This window comes from Micropterus dolomieu, linkage group LG20 (genome assembly GCF_021292245.1).
Source record: "Micropterus dolomieu isolate WLL.071019.BEF.003 ecotype Adirondacks linkage group LG20, ASM2129224v1, whole genome shotgun sequence".
Taxonomy (NCBI): Eukaryota; Metazoa; Chordata; class Actinopteri; order Centrarchiformes; family Centrarchidae; genus Micropterus; species Micropterus dolomieu.
The window spans coordinates 6,558,091-6,567,238 of record NC_060169.1 but is presented as its reverse complement, the minus strand read 5'-3'; the positions used below and the strand labels follow the sequence as shown (position 1 = coordinate 6,567,238).

General features: G+C 39.9%; 1 long non-coding RNA gene across 3 annotated transcripts; it reads left to right on the top strand.

The window, feature by feature from the left end:
- The first annotated feature begins 7,400 nt into the window (after positions 1-7,400).
- LOC123959180 lies at positions 7,401-8,777 on the top strand. 3 transcript variants are annotated; one of them, XR_006822245.1, is made up of 4 exons: positions 7,401-7,614; positions 7,757-7,897; positions 7,991-8,494; positions 8,595-8,777. It is a non-coding gene; the product is annotated as an uncharacterized LOC123959180 (long non-coding RNA). The 3 variants fall into 3 exon arrangements; XR_006822246.1 differs by having other exon boundaries at positions 7,678-7,897; XR_006822244.1 differs by lacking the exon at positions 7,401-7,614 and having other exon boundaries at positions 7,628-7,897.
- The last annotated feature ends 371 nt before the right edge of the window (positions 8,778-9,148 follow it).

Sequence of the window (9,148 nt, the reverse complement as noted above, 5' to 3'; positions counted from 1 at the left end):
AATCAAATGTATACAGTAAACCTTTAATTACCAAAAGAAAAAGAAAAAAATACCTGTTCTCGGAATGTCTTGATTATGGTGGCCACAGAGAATCTTCTAAAATGTGGTTGTACTCTTTGTCCTGCTTCCCTCATTGTAATGCTATGAACCACAACATGGTCTCACACAGTTGCCCAAATTTCATCTGAAATTGCTGTTCTTGGTTTTGTTCTCATATTCTTCCTCCTCGTCCACCACTTCTTCCACATAGTCTTTCTCCTCGGCCTCTCGGATTGTTTCCATCCATTGTTGCTATCAACATCAGTGCACCTGAACTGGCTTATATTCTGTTCAACTAAAGTGCCTAATTTTTAGAAAAAATGTAATAAAAAGTGTAGCTTGAACTGATGAAGTGTAGTCTTAACCAATTTTATAATAAACACTCAACACATCATAACAAATGAACAGCTGTAATGCCTCCTCTTCTCTTTCATTTCCTCTTACAGAGCTACCACTTTCCTGCTTTCTGTTGTTCAGTGAGAAACGTGAGCTCCAGCTAGCATATTGGAGATCTATGAGATATTCTGGTTTTGAACTGCCCGTGGGAGGAATGTACATGTAAAAATCTGTACATTCTTGATTAAAAGTCATGTGAAATCTCTTTTATCTTTCGTCTCCTCAATTCGGGTGTGTTTCCAAAACGTCTCTGGTGAATCTCGCGGACTCGACTCGCAAGCATCGGTATGCACAGATTTGATTGGCTGAGCAGCGTCACATGAGACGATTGGAGCACATGCTATTGGTCTGTGAGTTTCCTGGTCCTCTAAACCAGTACAGTAAATGCTAGAAAAGCTGCGCGGGTTAAAATAGAAACGCTCAGTCACGAAGTAGTAAGTCTCAATAATAAATGGGCTGTACGTCGGCGGTCCGGAGAGGACGGCGGCTGGGTCCGGATCCGGAACACGGTCCGCCTATTAGTGACCTCTGTCATAGGGGTTAAGGCCGCTGACAATTTGGTTCAGAGAATGGGGTTTAGTGTTTAGCAATTCAGAAAAAAACAGTAATAATTGAGGCATTTAACCTGCATTTAACTCACTTTGACATGTTTTTTCTTTACGGCACTTTCCCAAGCACACTTTTGTATGATAATTACAAATAAGTCATGCATGTCGAACACCAAACATAGCTGCCCGCTCTCATTGCTGGAAAAAGTAACTTAAAAACTTACCAATTAGCAAAGGATGTGCAAGAAGATGCCACAATTCTATCTGTCTGCTTTGAGTTTTGCTTTCTTAATACTTGTTTGGGCTGTTAGTTTGAATTCTCTGCCCGTTTTACTGGATAATGTTTGTTCTACTTTAGTCTTTTCTGTTTTCTTGAACCCGTGGCCTGTACTATGAAGGGAGTTCATCCTGTTCAGAGTTAACTACGATGGTGGATAAGATGTTAGTTAGTTGAGTCGGTGTTAACTTAATTGGAGTTGGTGTGCGTTCACATAAAAGGGGTGTGTTCATAAGGGCAGGCAGAGTTTTTTTTGCAATGGTGCATGCTCTGTATTTTCCCCAGTAGAATGCACGTTGATAGTGTCAGGATATGAGGAGACACGTTCGCATGCATTGCATTTAGTAAATTTGTAATTATCTTCACAGTGTTCTTATTGTAGGCTAATTCTCTATTTCAGATTTAACAGTGAGGAAATATCGTGAGTTTAGCCCACAGTCACTATAGGCTACTATCATGCACCTTATAGACTTTTCCATGATTTGGGTGTATTCAGAAGAAAATTTGATTTGAATTTTTTGTGACTTTAATTTCAGGGAATTTTTGTTCTTGTAAATGTACCCCTTTCATCTTGGATTATATTTCTCGGTTTATTAACCCCCACTCTGGCTCCGTAGGAATACAACTAATACTTACTTTATACTTTTTGAACACGTAACCTAAATATGCGTCAATGTAGTCAATCTAAATATGTGAAAACAGTTAGGATAATTCAGTTATAGCATACAGATGGGCTACATCTCAGAAACTGTCCCGTTATATAGCCTAATATTTCCTCCCTAAAATCACAGAGGCGGCAGTACTTTCTTTGTGAACGTAGGCTACTGCTGTTGTGTTAAGAATAACGTCATTTCTGCTGCAACAGCAGTGGAACAAATCAGGATGAAATCTAAACATATTTTATCTAGTGGTGTATAATAAAAGCCTACTTCTCATCATTAACACTGAGTACAGATGTGGTGTGTAGTCCATGTATACAGGGTAAACTCGAGTTAACCACGAACATAAACTGCTTGGAGCAGTTTAGATATGCAGCATAAATTGCCATGGCAACAGACCTCGGTTAACACCTATCCACCTTTCGTTGTCACAAAGTTCTCCTGAAGTTACCTAGAAGTAAGTTACCTCGCTTCGTAGTACAGGCCACTGGTCTGCTCTGTCTGTGGCTTCTGGATCATCGTGCTTGTCCTGTCTTATTATGTAATGGCCTGTGATGGGTGTTTGTCACATGTTATTTTTGATTTTGGTCTACATGTCAGCTGTGCCCATTTGCTTGTCTGTTCCCTCTGTATTTTGATAACAGTCTTTTCAAGTGTATGTCTTGAGTTTGTTTCTTTCTGTTTTCTGGTTTGTCTGTGAGTGCTCCATCAGTTTGATCTTTGTCTCAGCATCTTGTCCTGTTTCCTGTTTTAAGTTTGAATTTGTCTGTGTCTGTTGTCTGTGTTTAGCTTTGCTTTGTGTGGCCTGTACAATGAAGGGAGTCCTATGGAACATCCAAAATGACAGAACTGAATGAAAGAATAAATAAATAAATAAATGGGGGAATAAATGCAAGAAAGAATGAATGAATAAAAGAATAAATAAATAAATGCGGAAATATATCAAAGAAAGAATGAATGAATAAAAGAATAAATAAATAAATGGGGAAATATATCAAAGAAAGAATGAATGAATAAAAGAATAAATAAATAAATGGGGAAATATATCAAAGAAAGAATGGATGAATAAAAGAATAAATACATACATTTGCTTTTGCCTTTCCCCAAGGAGACCTATTGTCATTGCTTTTCCCTTAGAGACCTATGTGTATTGCTTTTTCCTTCCTCTTCCTTAATTGTCAATCAACGTGTTGTGGCCCGCCCACTAAGTCAGGTCGAGCAGCCGATGACTGATACCATCTTCAGTGTGGATATGCTGTCCCTGGAAGAGTGTTATGATTGGTAGAAAGTTTAGAAGGAGTTATGCTGCGTTCAAGACCAGTCGGAACTGGGATATTTCCCAGTTGAAACTTCCGACTTCCAGGTGCATGGTGGTGCATGACACCGAAAGTGAACGAAAACCATGGCTAACTGTGACAACGTGTACACACAGTTGCACCTTCAGCAGTGTTTTAGGTGTTAATTAAAAGGATGGCAGTTTAACTGCAACAACTTAATATAACTTAAATATAAATAGCCTATAGTTACTAGTTAAAGGTTCAGTGTATAATACTGTATATCTGAGGATCTATTGACAGAAATGCAATATAATATCCATAACTATGTTTTCAGAGGTGTATAAAGACCTTGCATAATGAACCCTTATGTTTTTATTACCTTAGAATGAGCTATTTATATCTACATACACGAAGCACCCCCTGCTGTGGAGGTCGACATATTGGGTCATCATGTTTCTACCGTAGCCTATAGCGAACACAGCAAACAGAGCGCATTTCGTCACTACCTTGAAAGAGAAGCAACAGAAGAAGTAACAGCAGAAGAAGTAGGAGCAAGAGCAAGAAGAAGTTGTACGTTTCTAACTACTAGGTAGTAGTAGAAGCTCTCCTTTGTTAGTAGTGGAATTTTGGACAAATGGAGGACGACAGCTATTATTTAGCACAAGAGCCGACGGAGGGTGAATCTGCTTCGAAGAAGCGAAAGCATGATGAAGCCAGACTTATACGGGAGCGACGCAGGCAGAAATCACGGGTAAATATCAGTGGCTTTTCCCAGATGGAAGTATCTAAATGAGGGAAAAATGTTTTCAAAGCGACGCCGAAGTTGCCAGTTTTCTGATGGACAGGTAAGGTATTCCAACTTTAGCATTGCAAATAAAAACTGTTGATTGATAATGTTAGCATTAGCCAGAAGCTAGCCATAGACACCATGAGAAGTGACTTTTCCCTTGTCAGTGGTGTAAAATATGTAGTTGGATAGTTTCACGTGGTTCTTCTCCCTCGCTGTATTATGACTTCGCTATGTGGATAAATGTGCTGGTTACGTTCGTGAGACAATCAGCTGATTAGTATTATTGACCGCAAAACAGCAAGTTAGCGTACAGCATAACAGCTCATATTAGCCAGCTAAACTTTTACTATCCTGTTAGAAGAAATATGTAACGTTAGTTGGATTGTTATTTCGAAGGTTGTTCTCCAGCGCTTCGGCTTCGTTAAGTGAGACAATCAGCTGATGATTACAATTAAAAACTGTAACATTGCATGGAGCATGGTGGCTCAGATTAGCAAGCTAAATGTTTACTGCCCTGGGGGGAAACATTTATTTTTACTGCTAACAGCATTACGATAACAACACTGTGTGCTTATCAAGTGACTAATTATGCTTATTGTCAGAATTTACATTAGAAACAACGTATTTGTTTGTATTGCTTCTACGGTGCATACAAAGGTTACCACAAGCTCAAATTATGGCACTCAGTACTTATTTGTGTTATATTATATTGTAGAGCACCCTTGATCCTCATCTGACTATGGCTTTGAAAACTTACCCATGATGTGGTTTATAATGGACTGTGGTACAGAAACAGTGACATTTTTACACACTCTTGGCTTATGTTTTCCATGTTGTCTGTCGGTGATCATACTTGCACTAGATGTGATAGTTTTTGGGATGTTCAATTTACTAGGCAAGATGAGCAAACCCAACAAAGATGTAACACATTGTGGATTACAGTACAGTAATGTATTACAGTCATGTAGCACTTCATTTATTGAGGCTGCTGCTGTTTCTCCAGCTACGAGACAGGTCCTGCTACATCAACTCCCTTGACCAAAAGTCATGCATAACAATATATTAATTTTGTCCTAATAGCTTTGATTAAAAACATGAACTTTATGATTAGTGTGTTATTTTATTTTTGGTCTATATCTACTGTTGAATGAGCATATGTGGGATTCACACAACTTGCTCTGGTTATTCTTTACAGAGATGAGCATCTTGATGTCATTCCAGAAGCCACAGAAATTCAGGGCCTTGAACAAAGGTAACATGTACACATCATAACTTTTAGCCCTGTATTGCTTTTCTCCAATTTTTTGCAGCTTACATGACATGAGCATTGTTGTGGAGGACTTGGAGAAAAATGTTTTCAATGACCCAATGAACAGTTTGTAAATAGTACTTCCTAATTACATGTATTATTTTTCAGTGACATTATTTGAGAACTTGTTTTTATCCCGAAAGTTGTCATTATGTAAAGAATTGATTGGGCAGATAAAGCTTCATCTTACTCCCTTGAAAGAGATGATGGACAGAATGGTTTCAGCTCTGATGAAGAGGATCTTCCACCGATTTCTATACAGTGTGTTATTTGTCAGTCTCAATTTGCAATTGTTTTGTGGTGTTTGTTTCCGGGGCGGCTGTGGCTCAGGAGGTAGAGCGGGTTGGCCGTTAATCGGAAGGTCGGTGGTTCAATCCCTGGCTCCCCCTGGTTGCGTGTCGAAGTGTCCTTGGGCAAGATACTGAACCCCGAATTGCGAGTGTATGAGTGAGTGTGAATGTTAGTTTCCGTTTGAGCACTTAGGCTCAGTGTGTGAATGCAGATGTAGTGTAAAAGCGCTTTAAGTGGTCGAAAGGCACTATACAAGTACGGAGCATTTACATTTGTTTACTACAGATTTTTGTGCCTCAATAGATTGGGTGGAGCACCGAAGAAAGCAGACTCTATCGATGGACTTCCTTGCCTGCACATGAATCCCCTCCTGATGAGCCTTCTCCCAGTGATCATGACCCTGTTTTCCCAGAACCACAGAATGTCCTTTGTGAAGATGACATCATAGGTGTCAGAGCATCCATAGTGTACGAGAACTGCTTAAGAGAACTGGCTACATTTCTGATCCTGCCTGTGGATAAATGCACTGGCCTTCTGAGGACTGGTGCACCCGTTGAGATCAACATCATCACCAAGGGCACAGCAGCTACTATCGAATGGGTCCAGACAATCACAGAATATCACAACTTTAAATTAGTTTAAAATGAAAGGTTATACCAAAAGCCAGTGCTGTACATGACAAAAGCAAATGTTTCTTCTGTGGGACTTTTAGATATAATGGACACAGCTTGTGGAGGTGGAATTCCCAGCCTGTGATGAAGTTTGGGATGCAAGCTGGAGATTTTCTCTTGTCCACCAACATTTTGTTGTCTGGCAACAACTACGCAAAGGTTGCCCTCTTGTTCAAATTCATGAACATGGGGACTGTGAACAGGAACACTTTCTTCTCCATTAAGGACACTTACTGTGTCAATACAATAAAGGACTTCTGGGAAGAGAGAAGGACAGAGGTCGCCTTCAAGGGAAAGATGTTGTTGTCCTAGGTGTGTAGTTGATACTGTATTATGTAACATAGCTATTGAATACACTAAGCAATGACAGTATGGAAACAACTAATAACTGTTTTTCTGTTGAATTATATTTTACAAAATTTCAACGGATGGCAGAAATGACTCTCCTGGTCACTGTGCACAATACTGCAGCTACACCACCATGGAGAATGACACCAAGGAGATCGTTCATGTTGCCACCATAGACAAGTGGCAAACATCATGGAACTCTGCACAGATGCTCATGCCCAGATTGGTGCCCTTATGAGTATTCATGTGATATATTGTATGGATGCATGCGTATAACAGCAATATAAATATTATAATAACATGACATGGCAAATACAAGGCCCTTGGGATTCATCACAGTCTGGACATATGGCATGGTGCGAAGAACCTTGCCAAAAAAATAGCAGCAGTAAGTGTAATGACTGGCTAATGTTATGAAACAATTATTAACCATAAAGTTACTATTCTGTACATCAGGGTTATTGAACTATGTGCAGTTGATGGATGACAGTATGAAAGTTTTCATTGCACTCAAAGACAACAGATTTTGTTTACTTTGTTTTACTTTTTTACTCATTCTAGTTTTGGGGGTCTGTCTTGTCTGTCGTCTAGTGTTCGGTAACCCTTGTCATGTCTGTTACCCCAGTGATCCCTCTGCATGTCTGTCTCTGTTTTCCCCTGCTCTCTTTCTCCCTGCCTGTGCCTCGTTAGCCTCATGTCTTTCACCTGTGTTGCTCCCGCCCTGCTCGTTAGTCCCTGTGTGTATATATACCTGGTGTTTCTGTCTTGTCTTTGTTGGGTCATTGTATGTTGTCTCCTGCTCTCTGCCGGCTCCCTTTGGATCGCTGTTTGGACTACCTTAGTTTTTGGACTCTGTATTCAGCCACTTACCTGTAAGTGTGCTTGCTTTTGGTTTGTTCATTAAAACCCTTTGTACTGTACCTCCTCCAGCCTTGCGTCCTGCGTTTGGGTCCTCCAACCTGCCTCACCCACACCAAACCGTGACACCGACACACGTGGGCAGTTTCTTGTAAGCACACAATTTTATTTTTGAGTAATTTCATTAATTGCTATATTAAGGACATATTTATAGTGCATTTTTATGTTTTGCATGCATTATGGGTTGGCATCCTTCACTATGTCTGCAACATTCACACCTGGACTATGGGAAGTTGCAAACGCAGGCACCTTGAATCGGATCAAATGCAGGGAAAGATGTGGATCAAGAGAGACTCCCAGTGCCACAAAGCTTTAGTGGATATAGTTCTCGATAAGAGGTGGCAGAAAGATGTTCACAACTATCTGCGATTCAGGTAGTGTGGCTATACTTTTTCACACTGATGTATAAGTAATATTTATGCTTACTGCTCATGTACACAGAAGTATGTATTTGTTTGTTCTATCAGATCGACTGCAGACCTAGAGTCATTCCAGAATCCTGATGTATGCCAGCAAGCGCTATGCTTTCAGCCCCCCAGTTTATGAGGCAAGACTTCTGCTTGCTGCTTTGGACTACAATTTCCACCGGAATCGACCAACAATGAGAACGTTGGACGGCAAAGATGTACGTTTTACACTTGTATAATATTCCCATTCATAGTACAATATTCAGGCCATGTTTTATATGCAATTGATTGTCTTTACACAAGGTTTTCTTATTCTACTTACAAACTGATATTAAATGGTTATAATGTCAGTTTCAAAAGATTGTATAAGAACGGTAGATACAGCGTACATGTCTTGAAATCTGAAAAAACCTACGATACATTTCCGAGTTGCAAAGGATTTTGGAGTGTGGATGCCTAGGAGGAGCCTTCTCCCACATGACCCCAGACAGCTTGGTTTGGTGCCCCCCATACCTGCACCAGCCACAGCAGACTTGTTGCAGAGAAAAGTCAGAAGAGGTCTAGGTAAGTTACACAAATTTGTTGTACCATATTACATGTCACTGAATGATATTTACATTACAATATAGTCTGTAACTATGTCTGATGGCACTGTCTTCAACAGGACCGTTATTCCAACCAGCATCTGATGTGGAAGGATCCCCACATCAGATGAAAATGGATCACATTGCATGTGTCCTGGTACCTGTCAGGCAGGATCACGAGGGAAAGAACTTCAGTTCACTGACCGTCATAGCTTTTACTCCTCCAAAAAGAGAAATTAACATTAAATTCTGTTCCTACCCTCCTCCAGTGGTTATTTCATGTTTTTCCAATTTGTACATGTTTCATCATGAAATGTTATGGCAAAGTTTGAAATTCTAAACACATGTTCAAACATGTATAATGAAAATAAAAACACCATGTGCTTCTATTTCTTATTTTTTCGATACCATAGAACTGCAGCTGAACAACTATAACTACATCAAATTTAAAGGATGATGATAATAAATCAAATGTTAACTGAGGAGATGCTGAGGAGTATTTGTGTGAAACTGTATGACCATGCCAGAGGGCCTGGAAGGAAATTCAGTCCAGGAATAAAACCTGTGTAGTGTCCTTGAGGATCAGGGAACTTCAAACACAACAACTAGGGATGACAAGTTGGTTTCCCTGGCC